The sequence below is a fragment of the Chrysoperla carnea genome, chromosome 2, assembly GCF_905475395.1.
Source record: "Chrysoperla carnea chromosome 2, inChrCarn1.1, whole genome shotgun sequence".
NCBI classification, from domain to species: domain Eukaryota; kingdom Metazoa; phylum Arthropoda; class Insecta; order Neuroptera; family Chrysopidae; genus Chrysoperla; species Chrysoperla carnea.
In genome coordinates this window covers 22,758,769-22,774,752 of record NC_058338.1, presented here as the reverse complement: position 1 = coordinate 22,774,752, position 15,984 = coordinate 22,758,769, and the positions used below count along the sequence as shown (strand labels likewise).

The 15,984-nt window shown below is 29.5% G+C and overlaps 1 protein-coding gene across 1 annotated transcript in view; it reads right to left on the bottom strand.

The window, feature by feature from the left end:
- Window positions 1–8,647, bottom strand: part of LOC123292152 (isotocin receptor-like) — a 135,664-nt gene extending 127,017 nt beyond the window's left edge. The window contains exon 1 of the mRNA XM_044872709.1: window positions 8,569–8,647. The gene's annotated coding sequence lies outside the window, so the exon portion shown is untranslated. The remainder of the gene's footprint in view (window positions 1–8,568) is intronic.
- Between the last annotated feature and the right edge of the window lie 7,337 nt (window positions 8,648–15,984).

Genomic DNA, 15,984 nt, shown 5'->3' with positions numbered 1-15,984 from the left:
ATTGTAGCACCCTTGTACTCTTTCTAATATATTATACGAAAATAGGTACATAGTTTAAGAGGTGAGCGACAAAAAGTAGCAAGCTTTCCTAAAGACTGTTTTTTTTAATATATCGGGCACAACTGTTTTTTTACTTCAATAATTTATTAAGGTTTTAACTTTAATTTAAATAGTTTTTTTTTTAATTTCCACTGACTAGTTTTGGAGAAATCTATGAAAACATATCATCCATCTACCGTTTTACCATGAAACCAATTTTAAATATGCCTTCTTTAGAAGTCATTTATTTACTTAAATAATCGGGAAATCTCTCCTAAAATTTTCAGAATTGATTTAGACGTGCAACTTCATATAAAAAAAGCCTTGTATCCAAAATTGTCCTGGCGCTCCTACATCCTTTTATCTCTTGAGTACACAAATTTTGAAGTTAACGCGATTTTCAATTCTATCAAAAAATTCTTACCTCTTATTCATAACAAATAATCAGATGATCCCATTCGCGTATTCCGAACAAAAACTGTTGAACATTCGTTATTTAAAAAAAAATTAATTTTATATAAAAAGCAATAAATTTTTTTTGTATATCTGGAAATGACAATAATTCATAACACGTATAAATTCATTTATATACAGAATACATTGTCTATTTTTTCAATTCTTGAAAGGTGAATTTATTTCGAACATGAAGTGTCTATAAAAAATGTATATAGAGACGCCAGTCAACTTCTATGCACATACTAAATACAAGTCTGTATGTATAGGGTTGTCGGAAAGGGTTTTCAAACTGTCTCTTCTAACTTATATCATCTCAAAAAGAACGCATTTCTCAAGGAATATTACTACACAAATCAAATGCAGGAGTAATTGCGCACATAAAATGATAACCTTCGATTTAGTTCTCTTTTATCTTTGGTAATATTTTTATTGTAGCAAATTCTTTTAAATTAAAAGCTTTTATCTAGCTTGCAATGTATGTGAGGATGTTACGGTGGATTCTTTGAACTAAATTTTGAAATAGATGTCTTCAACCGATTGAGCTGAACTTTTGCATGCACATTTAGTTTGGATGACAATGCATGGTAAGGCTGCGCCGTCCTGATTTTCGTCACTAATCTATCCTAAGCAAAATAATTAGGCATGTGGAGAAGAGGCTTTTACAAATAGTAGAATACAAGCTTGTTCCTTAAAAAATATATATTAAAATTTTTGTTTAAATATCCTATTATAGCATTTATATAATAAAAAAATAAACATCCAATACTATTTTGTTCGTTTTAATTCGATTTTTTCGAACAAGAAATTAATAATTCATTATCAAGAGATTAATAGATTATCTGAATTACAAATTTTATCATATACCACGTGTGTGTTAAATCCTTCGGACTCTATTTATAAATGGTAAGTAAACTGGTAGTCTAAATTGGAACTACTGAAAAAGCGGGCCACTTCCTATTTTACTTGGTGAAACTTATCTGAATTGAATTTGAATATTTTGATTGGTCTTTAAAAATGGTAAGTACCTACAGTTATTGCCATCTGGTAGTCTAAATTAGAACTACTGTAAACGGACCCGCTTCCTGTTTTAATTTGTGCGAACTATTATCGCCAGTTGACGAGTTTCAACTTCCAGTTATCAATAATGTAGGTAAAAGATATAAATTCGAGCTATATCCCTTATCTCGCAAAAGAGTCCTCTCTTAGGCAATTATGTGCCGCTTCGCGTTCAAATAAACCCATTTCAATATAATTTTACCATCATCTACGTGTACGAATACCAAAGAGGTATATAACATAAAGACTTGAAAGCATAGGAAACGCAATATGTGAATTATTGATCGCTAAAAAGAGCCAACATTTTCAACAACATCGATGTCAGTGAATATACTTTTTCTCTTTCTTATCTGTATTTGCTATTGCGTGCAGGCGCTCCCACAGTAAATTTAGCAGTGCACTCGTTGTATGCTATTTCAGAAAAGAAACGGCAGGTTTACAACGTATCACCTAACTACAACCAATATTTTTTTAATTATCCCATCAAATCTCCTCTTGAACTTAAATTTCAAAAACACACACTGTATTTTGAACCCACCATATTTGAACAAAGTTTGTTTATTAACGCTTATGTAAATATAACATAAACAAAACTTTGTAACAACAGCAGCTTCGAAAAGCCAGCAAATATACATGATATACAAAAATTATTATTTATTATGGTAGATAAACTATGAATTTATTTAAAACAAAAATATTGATATCAAATATTTATTTATAAGCATAGTTGTTTACATCATTATAAAACTACAATATTTTCTAATTGGTATAGCTTTTAAACTAAGCTATGGTTTGTAAAATATTCTGGTGGCCAAACCAATAATTTTCTGACTCTGTAAATTATTGTATTAATTATGGTTTTTTAAACAACTTACAATTTGAAATTTCGAAAAACAAGCAGACCTTTCCTAAAATTCTATATATGCATGCACGTTAAAATGTTGCAAATAAGGATAGTTTAAAGCTTCGTTAGACGTTTAGTAATTATGTTTTCTTGTTTGTGGACCGATATAGGCACTAAGCTAAGCAAACCACCAATTATCTCTTGCTTATAAATTTTTCACGCTTACCCAGGTCTGACTCATTCAGGTTTGACTGTATGTAAAAGTTTTAAGTAATATTCTGAATGGATGGTCAAAATACTATTTTTTTTTTGTATTAGAATTTTATGTATTATTAATTATTATAAAATCAGTTTAATTATTATGATAAATTATGGTAATGTGTGTATTAAATTTTGTACGCTATTTACAATTTTGAAAAAAAAGATGGTCTGTTGACGACCCATACTACCTAAACTTATTTGAGGTGAACAAATCACTGTATTTTTTTAATTGATTTATAAGCACTGTTGTTATATTTGTAAATATATTATTTGTTATGTCTGTCTGGCAACATTAAGTAAGTACTAGCGAAATAATAATTATTATTATCTAATTACATGTAATCAAGGTATAATAAGATAATAGGTACATACATGAGCAAATCGTTAGCCATGACCAAATATTATTAATTTTATAACCCAAAAGTTCATGGTTTTTCCCATTTCCTTATTATGGTGCATGTAATTTTTGTGTATTAGTTTTAATTATAATTGTTCTTTACTGTAAGAAACGAAGCATTTAGCACAGACGTCGACTTCTCGTCAGTGAATTTTTATGTTAGCCGGTGGAAAATGTTTGTTTGAGTGTACTCAACAAAAGCATATTCCTACAAACTTGTGCTTTTTCGATTTACTCGAATTGGTTGGAACTACTGGTACAGCATCTTCCCCTGTTATTAAAATATATTTTATTCTTGTGTTAATTAAAAATAAAAAGCTGTACCTATTGTTGCGCATATTTACTGAACATATTTAATTCCTGACAACATAATAATATTTACAAACTTCCTTACACTTAGCTTTTATAGAAATATTTTTAGATTTTAATTAAAATTCACAAAGAAATGTCTATATTAAGGTGACGGACACAAAATAATTACTTTTCTAGAGAATTTATTTGTCAAGTTCACTACAATCACTTTTTATACCATGAATATGAAATATTTTCTATTTCGATACGTATCAGGAAGTACAAATATAAAGGTGTATATATCACAGTAGTCCTTTATCCCAAATTTCAATATTCAACAGCTTGGGGGTTTTTTTTCCATTAGACATTGTGAAGGTTTTAAAACATATTTTTTTTGTTTAAAGGTGAAGGCATATTAAAAAAAAAGTAATTATCGTGGATTAATATAATAACTGTTGGTTGATTGGTGGACTCGTCAATAATTACATATAGTTTTCTTTACACAAAAATATTAATTTTGTTTATAACTACATCATCGTTATTAGTTTATTTATAAAATATTGCATATATAATGTAAACAGTAATATTTCATTGCAATTTATAAATCAAAATTGTAATTTTAAATTAATAGTCATTGAACTATTAATTTTATAGGCAAAAATCGATTACTATAAATAATGCATTCCCAATAAAACCATAAATTATAATAATTATATCAAGAGCCAGGCCTGAAAATCGTATTGAAGATACATAAATTTACTTTTATCTTCAAAATATCGATGGTCTCGATTGAACTTGTATAGTTGTATTATGGAATTTTTACAACTTGATAGTAACCTTGTGCAATTAAAATTATTACAAAGTGATCGTTCTCACATGGAACGGACCAAAAACTCGCCGTTAAGTTAGTCCCTCGCGTTCAGCCTATTCCTACATTCATTCTGTCATCGGTGGGTTGACCATGCCTTTAATGTGGTCAAATTAGCCCGAGAAGTTTTAGTCCTTGCGTTCACCGAATCATGGCGTTAACCCTGTGACCCATGGATTTGCCATGCCTCTAATAATGTCGAGTTAGCACTGTGTCTGTGAGTTTTTGGCTCTTAGTTCGCCCGATCCCCTTGCGTTGGTCATGCCCCAAATGATACTGAGATGCTTAAGGTTCAAATTCTAAAAGTTCTTATTGTATCAGAATCAAATTTACAAGTTCAAAGAACCAGAATTTAATAACCTAAATTATTTTGGTATAGAACCGATAATCCGAGTTTTAGAAATTTATCAAACAAAATCGAAATAATTTTTGTTTGGTGTTAATATTTCTATCAATGTTTTGGAGAATTTGAAGAAGGGTTTTTTACTCTTTAAAACCCTTACATACCACAGGAGAATTCTTGACTATCAAAATTCCTTTTTTTAAATAATGTGATCAATAGTATTTTGAAGCGAAAAAACAGAAACTTTTACAATAAATGGGACTTTTAAAGAGGAATAATAGCGTTCTTTGTACAAACGCCTTATGCTACCTGCCAATAATTTCTTAGTATGTACCGTTTTTATCGAAATATAATAGTAAGAAAAGTTAGTGATCAAAATTCGTAGAAAATTTTCAAATAATTCTGACTTTTTTAATGGATGGGGCCAGTAGCGTTACATAATTCAACTTAGTCCTAGCCTGTGTCCATTATAATATCGATTTAGTAAATGATAAAATTTTGATAAAAATACAAGCGTTGTTTGTTACAAACCATTTCATTTGACAAATGATACTTGTCACAGATGGATACGCTATACATTGTCGAGGCAAGGTACCATCAATACAAATGTTTCAGAAGTAAGAGCATACACAACTCCACAAAAAATTTTTCATTTTATTGCTGACCATTTGATGGAATCATAGTTATAAAGAAGGTTTTTTGGTGGAACGTGGGTTCATAATGAAATTTATTGAAGAAATATTTTTCATGTTGGAATATGGTCAGGAGTGTCCACCGAGCTTTGGCCCAAGTTGACGGCACGAGAGGCGCGATCTCTAGACGTCATCTTGGAAAACACCCTACGAAAAAAATAGTATAGGGATCATTTTTGTAGGAACGCTATTAATAAAAACCTATGCAATATACAGAAAAAAGTTTCAAATAAAAGTTATAGAAAATACTATTATCTACAAAAATGATACCTACTATTTTTAAAACGTGTTATCCAAGATGGCGGCTGATGCTCGAATCACCCCCTACCCCTCACGGCGTCTTGGGTTTATATTCGTGGTATACCCTTGAGTAGGAATATTCCAACAAGAAAAACATTTCTGCAGTAAAATACAGATAATAAGTAGGTTATTGGTCTAATATACGTAAGTAATATAAAGATACTTTCCCCCCAGAAATTTTATGGTAAGATAGTTCAATAATTCTTTCGTTCTAAAAAGTTGTGTACTATATATTTGAACTACTATATGCACGGATTTTAGAAATTACATAGCGTTATTTTAGGTAGATGTTCTCATTTATAGAACGACAAAGCAAAGAAATGATGCGGCTCTTCAAAGATACCATGGAAATTTAAGAAATCCTATCGTGATATCCACAACAACTTTCAATAATCATCTCGATGTTGTAACTAAGCGCCAAATAAGCATGGTTACGTCATGCTGCATGCTTGAACAAAACTACGGCTTCTTTTAACGATTAATTTAGATATATTGTATTGTAAAATAAATATCTTCTTGCTCCAATATCTCAATATCGCACATATGACTTCTTTTTCTTATTTTGAACTAAATATCACGCACCTAATATAGGTACCGTACAATTTTGGAACACCGTATATATCTAATGATAAAACATTTAACTTGAGTGCGGTTATCTGGGTGTTCATTTAAGCAATAAATATAATTTCAATGTTTTCTAAATCTCTTCTAAGCAAATATTTCTTTGTAGTAAATAATCTAAGTAGATATACACACATGTATAATGTTTTCATTAAATGGATGTAATTTATACTAAACAAACATGAATATTAGCAGAAATGTTTTAGTTGCTTATACCTACCTACCAATCAAATACATTTATTTGCGGAATATAATAATCATCTATACAAACAGTTCAAAAATGTTTCATTACTATTTAAACGATTTCAAAACTTCTAGAACGTTCAAATTTAGAAGTTCGAATAACCAGAGTTGAATTTCCAAAGTTATTATGGTATAGTAGCGACGATCTCAGTTTTAGAAATTTATTAAGAAAATCGAAATAATTTTTGTTTAGTGTTGATATTTCTATCAATGTTTTGGAGAATTTGAAGTCGGTTTTTTATACCATGTATATATGAAATATACATAGTATATTATGTTTAGTCCCAAGTTTGTAACGCTTAAAAATAATGATGCTAGGATAAAAATTTTTTCATAGGTGTTCATAAAATCACCTAATTAGTTCATTTCCGGTTGTCCGCCCGTCCGTCCGTCTGTGGACACGATAACTCAAAAGCGAAAAAAGATATCGAGCTGAAATTTTTACAGCGTACTCAGGACGTAAAAAGTGAGGTCAAGTTCGTAAATGAGCATCATAGGTCAATTGGATCTTGGGTCCGTAGGATCCATCTTGTAAACCGTTAGAGATAGAACAAAAGTTTAAATGTAAAAAATGTTTCTTATCAAAAATTAAACAACTTTTGTTTGAAACATTTTTTCGTAAACATCACTGTTTACCCGTGAAGGCGCCAATTAGGCGGAAATTTTATAATATGTACTATACTTATAATATGTATGTGTCACATGTTTGTATGTGTAATGTGATAAAGAAATCAACACTGACTATGCATGGTATTTCAACAATTAATTCAGTCAATTGTTTGTTTTCACTTGTTTATTTTATAAAATTCTTATATATCCCTGAAGACTTCTTGATAATTAAAATCGCCTTTTTACAATAATGTGACCAATAGCATTTTGAAACGAAACCACAGAAACTTTTACAATAAATCGGACTTTTAAAGAGAAATAATAGCGTTCTTTGTAAAAACGCCTTATGCTGTCAGTAATTTCTTGCATAGCATGTAACGTCTTTCTCGAAATATAATAGTACGAATCTTCTGAGTTTAGTCTGCTGTTACAAATAAATACTTATCTCTACTCTTTGTAACAATTCTCAATAGTGTAATATTGTCAAACTGCATAGCAATACCAAGCACATGAGACAATTTTCCTACTTATGGCTGGCGGCATTGAAATAAAGTTGGAATCAAAGACTAGGTAGTATAGTTCGTCAAAGGAAAGAATTTAGAATGAAGAAGTAATTCAAGTAAATGTAATTTTATTTACAAGATTCATTGTAGTAAAATAGCTTTGATATTACATTTTATGAAAATAAAAAAATTGAATATTCATAATACTTTAGTAATTCACTAAATAATAGTAATATGCAAATCAAGAATTATTTATACAAAGTGTTATTTCCTTGAAAGTAAAAAGAATGTCAATCATTACAATTGTAACTCACTAAACATTATCGTTCTTAAGGTAGTACTACAACGGTGTCTGTAGCTTTAATTTTTTGGAATTTCTAAGGTGATTGTCCAGATCTTTGTAAAATTATTTATGGTTAAATTTTGGATTTTCATACATTGCTCTTATCGGAAGTCCCAAAAACGACATATTTTGAGAGTTTTTGATAAATTTAAATGAAAAAAACAAACACAGAAATTAATCTGATGTCTCCGTCCATAAAATGAATATAGTTTTTAATTAGATTTTCCATTTTAATGTTATAGCTCGACGAGTTTAGACGGAATCTGGCTTAGTTTTCGAGACATCGAAGATTAAAAAACCAAAATTTTCAATCAGCAATATTCCGAAAACTAAGCCAAATATCGAACAAATTATTTCTTTTAACAAACTTTTCATTTAATTTCGTCAAGGTAGGAATAGACTATGTGCATCCTAACTCAAGATCGTGGTTGTATCCTTTTTATGCAAATAAAAGTCCTATATCTTGTAATATTTACTCAGAATTCAGGATTCGATAGTTTACAGTATTTTAGCAATGAACTGTTTTTCTTGCCTTCGTTAATCTGGATTGTTTATTGCAAACACAATTTCGTTTATGACCAATATGAATTATTCATCATAGTAAGGAGGCGAAAATAATCATTTTGAAATTCTTACTTTAGATTTTAAGTAACTGGGAGTAATACAAAATCTTATGGTATTTAACAATTTTAAAAATCCTACCTTATTAATTTATTCGATTCCAAAAGTAAGGTCCTCGTTGGGCGGCAGAGTAAACTTTTAATAAAACACTGTTGTTAAACAATACACCCTCAATAGAAAAACATTATCAGAAATTTCTAGGAAATAAAATTTTTCAACAATTCTTAATTACTCACTTTACATTGTTTTCAATTAAGTTTTATTTTTTCAAATCAAATCTAAGCGAATAATTATTTCACCACATATCTAAATCATCAAATAATTTTAACACAACAATTATACACACAATCGCATTCAAATTAATTTAGTTCACAGTAATTTTTTTATGGGTTTAACGTCTAAGCAAAAGCACAACTTTATTAATCATGAATTAAGTATCAGACCGGTGAATTCAAGAAAATAAGCACTTATCACCATAAAATAAAAGATTTTGTATCGGGAACAAACTACACGAACTTAAAACTAAAACTTATTACACTTAATTAACTTTTTTTACAATTGTCATATGACAAAATTTTAAGGAACTAAAGAAGGAACAATCACCAAAAAAATAATGATTTAACAATTATATAAAGATAAAGCACCAGAATTATTATTTTAGTTTAAATAAATTGTTAACTTTTAACTTTTAAACGACAGTAAACTAAAAAAAATTTTAACTTATTTTATTCTAATTTTAATTCAGTATATCCTTGTGACTTGAAGTCAAGGAAAATGATCTTTAATTACCATAAAACTGAAACTTTTCAAATAAATAATTAAGTATTAAAAATCTAATAAAATCTAATATTTTCTTTGCTGTACGACTTTTGTGTATATCCCAACAACGGAGGAATAATCATGGTCCGAAAAAAGTTATATTTAACCGGGTTTTAAAAGGTATTGGTGTGTATAGTACGTACGGTACAACAAAGTAAATGTTTCGGTCGGTATATCTTTTGTTGATAAAATGTTATTTCATTCATAGTATAGTTTTCGCCGCCCCCCACTCATCCAATGAAACTTTTTGAACGTACACATGAGAATATTGTTGTTCTATGATATGCGCACTGCACTGCTTTCTATGTGTTTGTTGAATTATTATTTTAAATATCCTAATAAAAAAAATCATAATAAGTTTACTTAGAGTACATTTTTTTTTTCACTCGACATTATCCAATATATTATTTAATGGTACATTGAATGTTATTGGGATGTATTGTCTGGAGATTTGTACCAGTATCAGTTTTCAATTAAATTTGAGTATTTAGTCGCATCAATGAATGTTTTTACTCGGAAGTCCTCCAGAACAGCTCCGATTTTAATGATTTTCCTTTTTTTTAATGTTTTTATATATTACTTCAAATCAGAAACCTTTCAGGGGAGGGGGGATAACCTTGCAAGAGGAAAAAGCAATGTCCCGACTGATATATCAACGCTCAGCTTAAATCGCTCCTATGATAGAAGTTTGAAATTTCGAGAGGATATTGATTTAATACTGAAGGTATCATTTAAGAAAGTATTTTTCGAAATTCAAGCCCTGAATGAGTGAAATATGAGATGAAAGTTTATATGAAAATATATTCATCGTTTTTAAGAATTCTTGCACTTCTAGAGTGCTAAATTATATCACCAAATTCTATTTTCTAAAATGTTAAGTTAAAATGCATGCATTTTATATGGGAAAAAATCATGCAAAAGTGATTTCTTTTTGTAAGCTGCACAAATATTGTTCAAACAATATACATTACTAGCAGTTATCCACGTTATACATTAGTAAAATGGAAAATTAAAAATATATTACGTGTATATTTCAATCAAAGTCGGAGCTGCTATTGAGAACTTTCTAATAATGGCTATTTTATATATTCTTTGATGCGACTAATTGATGAAAAAAGTATGTCGAATTTATGTGTCACTTGGTTTTATCATCTTCATTTATTTAAAACAGACATAAAAAAATTCTAGTGGAAACTTCACGCAACCTCCAACTACAAAATTCGTTTCAAGACGTATAATAACAAAAATATTTTTTAGGAAAATATATAAAATTGTTACCAAATTTTTAAAAATGAGAATCATCAAATTTTGTTTGTAAATAGTCTTTTCAAAATACGTAGATTTGAAAAATAATATACCCACTTTTTTCTTAGAAATTTTTTTGGAAGCACAATTTTTAATTTGACCGTGAAATAGCGACAAAAAGGCTGAAAATGTTCCAGTACTAACTAAAATACGTCGAACGAAATAATTGGAACCATATAGTTTATATATCGAAAAATTCGTTTTTCACGTTTCGACCCATTTGCCGACCTGGTTCTTTTACTTTTTGAGAGTTTCACGATATCTACTTTCATGCTTCTTATTGGTAGGAACACTATACGGCAAGAAATGTATAGCGTTTACTACAATGCTGTTATGGTATAGAGACAGATACTATAAGTATCTATGTTAGCAAAAGTAATATAACAGTGTTGCATATAGGGCTATCAATATAACTAAATCTTTTATCTATGTATCTAATATTATCTTTTAGTATTCCTCGAACGGATTTTTAAATTTTTATTCTTTGAATGCCATCTATTTTAGAGTTTATAAATTTGTGGTATAGAATTATTTATTGAATTGGTTGGCATCTCTACTAGATTTATTTTTATGTGATTTTTCAATTTTCACTGAATAAGTTAGATTTCTTCTGTTATGTTAGGATTAGTTGATTAAGCGAACTTGAAATTACCTTCCTCTAGAAGGTGAAGCTGTAAGTAGTTTAGAGTTATATACATAACAGCATGTGGCGTATATGTGGCGTACAGTCAAATAATTTGCTTTCTTACACTTTCAAAAATTGCAGCTTCGATTGTTTCAAAAATTTTTTCAATTTTCTATTCATTTAAAATTATTTAAAACTTATATATTGTTTCCCTACTTAACTTTTAATAACTTTTCTTATTTCCAAAAAGCCAACAAATTGTTTATGACTAAATTTGCTTATTCAATATTACATTCTTTTTCTAGAATAATAGGGGCAGACCCAACTTGAAAACATGATTTCATTGCTTTGATCAACCAAGTGATTCCGTAAAAATTTGTATAAACGTGCATAATATATGCACAACATTTCGAAAAAGAGTGATTTCATGATTCAATGTTTGGGCTTATTTATAATGGTGGGAGAAAACTTACAAAAACAATCAAATTTTTGGAAACTATTTCAATCGTCTGCATCAGTTTCGTTTTGAGTACCTATAGTTATATAAGGATTTCTAACTCTAACATCATGTAATGTAACTTAGTCAATGTTGCTTTTGCTTATCACTCTTTCTTATGTATCGAGCTTTTGCCTCAAAGGAGAGCAAAACAAGATTATTTGGTCTTGAAGATTTCAGAGAAGGTGAGTAGCTCTGACCTGTTCATTGTACCATTTCCGAGATAAGTCGATTAATTATCGTTTGTAATTTAGATAGTTTTTATACTAATATTAGTCAAAGTTGTATAAAATAAAGTTCAAAAGATGACAAATGACGGGCAACCTGCCCTTCACCTTTGTTTTTAAGTCAGCGGGTACCCAAGTTGTTGTTATTAGACACCAAGTAGGCAGAAACTCCACTTATATATGATTTACTCTCTGATGCTCTTGGTAAAAGACATTGTGTTTATGTAAGTGTTTTAATTAATGTGTGTTCTTAATTACGCATTAAAATATTTAATAAAAATGATTTTACTATACCTATATGTTTTATTTTTATTTTCAAGGTTTGCAATTACAATACAAAGGTTGTAAATTGTAATAAGGTTATTAGCGCATTAAGTACAGTATACTTAAAAAGTAAACTATCCTTAATTTTTTTTTTTTTTTTCGAAAAATAATAAAAAAAAATTATGATCAAAAACTAATCTTTGTTCGTGAACAGATTTAATGTTTAATATCAACTGCGCACCCACCCCGGCCAAGTATTTTTTCATGCCCTTAGGAAGAAATGTATTTACGGAGTAAGATAAACATACGAAGTAGGGAGTTTCTTTACAATTTCGACTACAATTCATTACCCTATCATTTTTGTTTTGTAAGCGACCATTCATTAATTATGAAACCATTTGGGTGGGGGGGGGGAAGGCTTGATTAAAAAATCTTTACATGCCCTTATGTGGGGAGAGGTGATAAAACCCGTTCTTACGTAAGATGTTATGAGTTGAAAAATAAATTATCTGCTAAACAATAAAAATCTTTTAATTCCGTCAAACTGTGAGTTTAGGTGCGTAATTGATCCTTTTCTAACAATGTTTTATTATTCGGAAAAACAAGATTGAATCTTTCGTAAGAAGGGGGAGGGGTTTTGGAAATGTTATGTGTGCTTTTGGGGAGAAGGAGGGATTAAAATCATGCAGAGTGACAGATTTTAACGTTCCATCCGTTTTCTTTTCTAAGAGTACGAAATTTTGAGAAAAAGTAAAAATACTTATACAATTAATTTATGCTTTTTGGTCCATCTTCTTAGAAGATACAACATCCAACTATTGATTTTCAAATGGTTATTATATGCAGATTTTTAGAGCAGATATTTGAGCGACTGTAAACAAAAATAAAAATTTTTTCTAAATTTCCTTTTTAAAATAAACTGTTCCAATTCCGCTTCATCAAGCCGTGGATCAGGACTCCCACGCGTTCGTATTTCCTTGATTTTTAGTCGGAAAGAAATTTCCAAGTATGGTTGAACTACGAATAACTCAAGCTATCTTACCGTTTTCTTTACAAATCGAAAGCGTGTTAGTCCGCACCAACGGCTTTTCTAAGCGTGGGTAAAGTTCAAATTTGTTTTTTGCGGCCGTGTTTCCGTACTCAACGGAAAAAAAGTTGATCTTACGGCTAGAAATATAGCAAACAAATGTAGACCTTTTTACTTTTAATACACCACATTACTTTTAAAACAACTAATCACAAACTTAAACATTCTGAATGACTCACATGAATCATTCTTTATTAATATGACTGTAAAAATATAATTTATGCATAATTACGACACATGATGGTATCGCCATATACAGTACCTTATTTATTAATATTTTTATTATACAAAAAATATTTCCTGAATAATTAATTTTATTTTTATGAATTTCATTTACCTTTGTTTGTTTAGTAATAAACGTTTCTCCATGAATATCAAAAGTTAGGAAACATTTTTATTTGTACCTATACACATGAGAATTCCATGCCGATGTTATAAGAATCACCAATTTTTCGTAATGAAAATCAATAAACGGTGTGCGCTGTGGCATCTTAACTTACCAAATTTTTATGATTAAGATTTAGTGTCTTTCACGATAGGTGAAATACTTTCTACCTAAATGAAGGGAGTTTCCTAAAGAAAATGAGCTTTAAATCGACAATGAAAATTATAGGATATTTTGATGTTTTCCCCAATTTCCTAGGGCAATTTTTGTATTATGGTCTAAGACAAGGTATAAAATCGATCTTCACCCGTCTGATAGCTCGTCTAATCAAACATATTTTATATGAAATTTGACCCAATTTCAAAAATAAATTTTTGTATTATATATATATATATAAGTGTTTCGACTACCAAGTAGCCATCATCAGTATGAATTAGCCAATCGTATTTACTCTTACTTATGTGCGCTTAAGTTAAAATTAAAAAAATTGGCGATTATCTTCAAAATCGTTTCAGTTTGGAAAAGGCTTTATGGAAAAAGATAATATAAATCAGAGTGTTCTCAGATATGTTTCAAGTGCAAGTTAAGCAAGTTTCGTACCCGAAAATTTTGTCGTGGGTTTAATCCAATTTATCCCCATGTTAAAGAACGAACGCATTATCGCTTTGGTCATTTAAATTAACGGTGTTATTGGGTACAAGTAAATAAAAATTAATTTCTTTACAAAAATAAATGTTTATTGTGAAATACTCAAATCAGTCTAAATTTTTATTACGAAACTATTCTACAAAAACAAAGAATACAGTTTAAAAATATGATCACATAATTTAAGTTTGCGTCTTTTATGTTTAAAAAATAATATTATTGAGGTATAATACTTGATTTAAGTATGAATCGGTTTTCTAATCACCGAATAAAAAGGGCTGTATTATAAGTTTAACAACATGTCTGCGAATCTGTATATGTTGATTTTTTGAATCGATGTTGATTTTTGAAATGATTTTTGAAATTTGAAATGTAACTTTGTAAGAGAATTTTCTGGGCTATGTTTCAAGCGCGAGTTTAAGGTTCCGTTCCCTATAATAACTAGAAAAGGGAATACATTCGTTTAGGAGCTACGCGATGCCACAAACTAATTGATCAAACCTGATTTTGTGGCAGCTTAACTTCTAAACAGATGAACCGATTTGTTTTTTCTTTGTTTGATAAGTAACTTAATCGAGAGTGTTCTTACCTGTGTTTTAAGAAAACCTGCTCATCCGTTAGAATATAATCACTTCTTTTGTAGTTCTAATCGTGGAAGACCACAACTTCCTACATTAAAACGATCAAATAATCTTTCAAACAAACAAAAAAATAAGCTTTTTTCAAGCTATTGTTTGAAAGATTTGATCGAGAGAGATTTTAGGTATGCTTTAAGCGCGAGTTGAGAATTCTCTACCCGAAACAACCAGAAAAGAGGCAATCATCTCCAAACGGGTAAGTATGTTGAGAATTTCTTTAAATGTTTATCGAGTTTAATCATGTCTAAATGTTAGCAGACCATTGATTTAAATAGTTTTTAGTCATAAGCTTTTCATCTTGCGTGATTAGATTTTGAAAAATACTCCAATTAAAAAAAATCGATTATTAAATATTAATGTTAATATAACTAATTCGATAGAATATTAAATATATTAGTATTTTAGTTTTTCGAAGAATAGGCAACTCAACATAAGAAATCAGAAAAGTTGCAAGCAAGTTCGAAATTTGATAATGTAGCTATAACATCCTATTTTTAAAAATTTTGATTTTTAAAATTTACTATTAACAGTATTCTGTCACGGAACTGTACTTAAATAGCAGACTCGTACGCAAGGGATGGAGGGTGGGAGTATCGATTTGGTATCTTTCTCAAAACAAATCCTAGATCAACAATGTCCGAAGATCGGCTAAGTGGCTTAATATTCATTCTGGTGTAGAGGTCGATGCGGACAGAGTTTTTGAAAAGTTTTTTTCTTCTGTACCTTGCAGAATTCACTGAAAAATAATGACTGATAATAATGAAATGTTCTTCTTCTCGAAGGAAGGGTTTCTTGTTTTTATTGACTTCTAACATTAACAAAAAAATTTTGAACCTCTTCTTGGGTGATTTATACGCACGGAACTAATTAGGTGTGTAATACAAAAATATAATACTACAGTCATTGTTTAAAAAATGTACAAAAACTTTAAACTTGTTTCACGTATATTTTCGAATTTCGTCTCTGCTGTGATCTATAAATTATTTAAAGCTCGAAATTGTTCGAG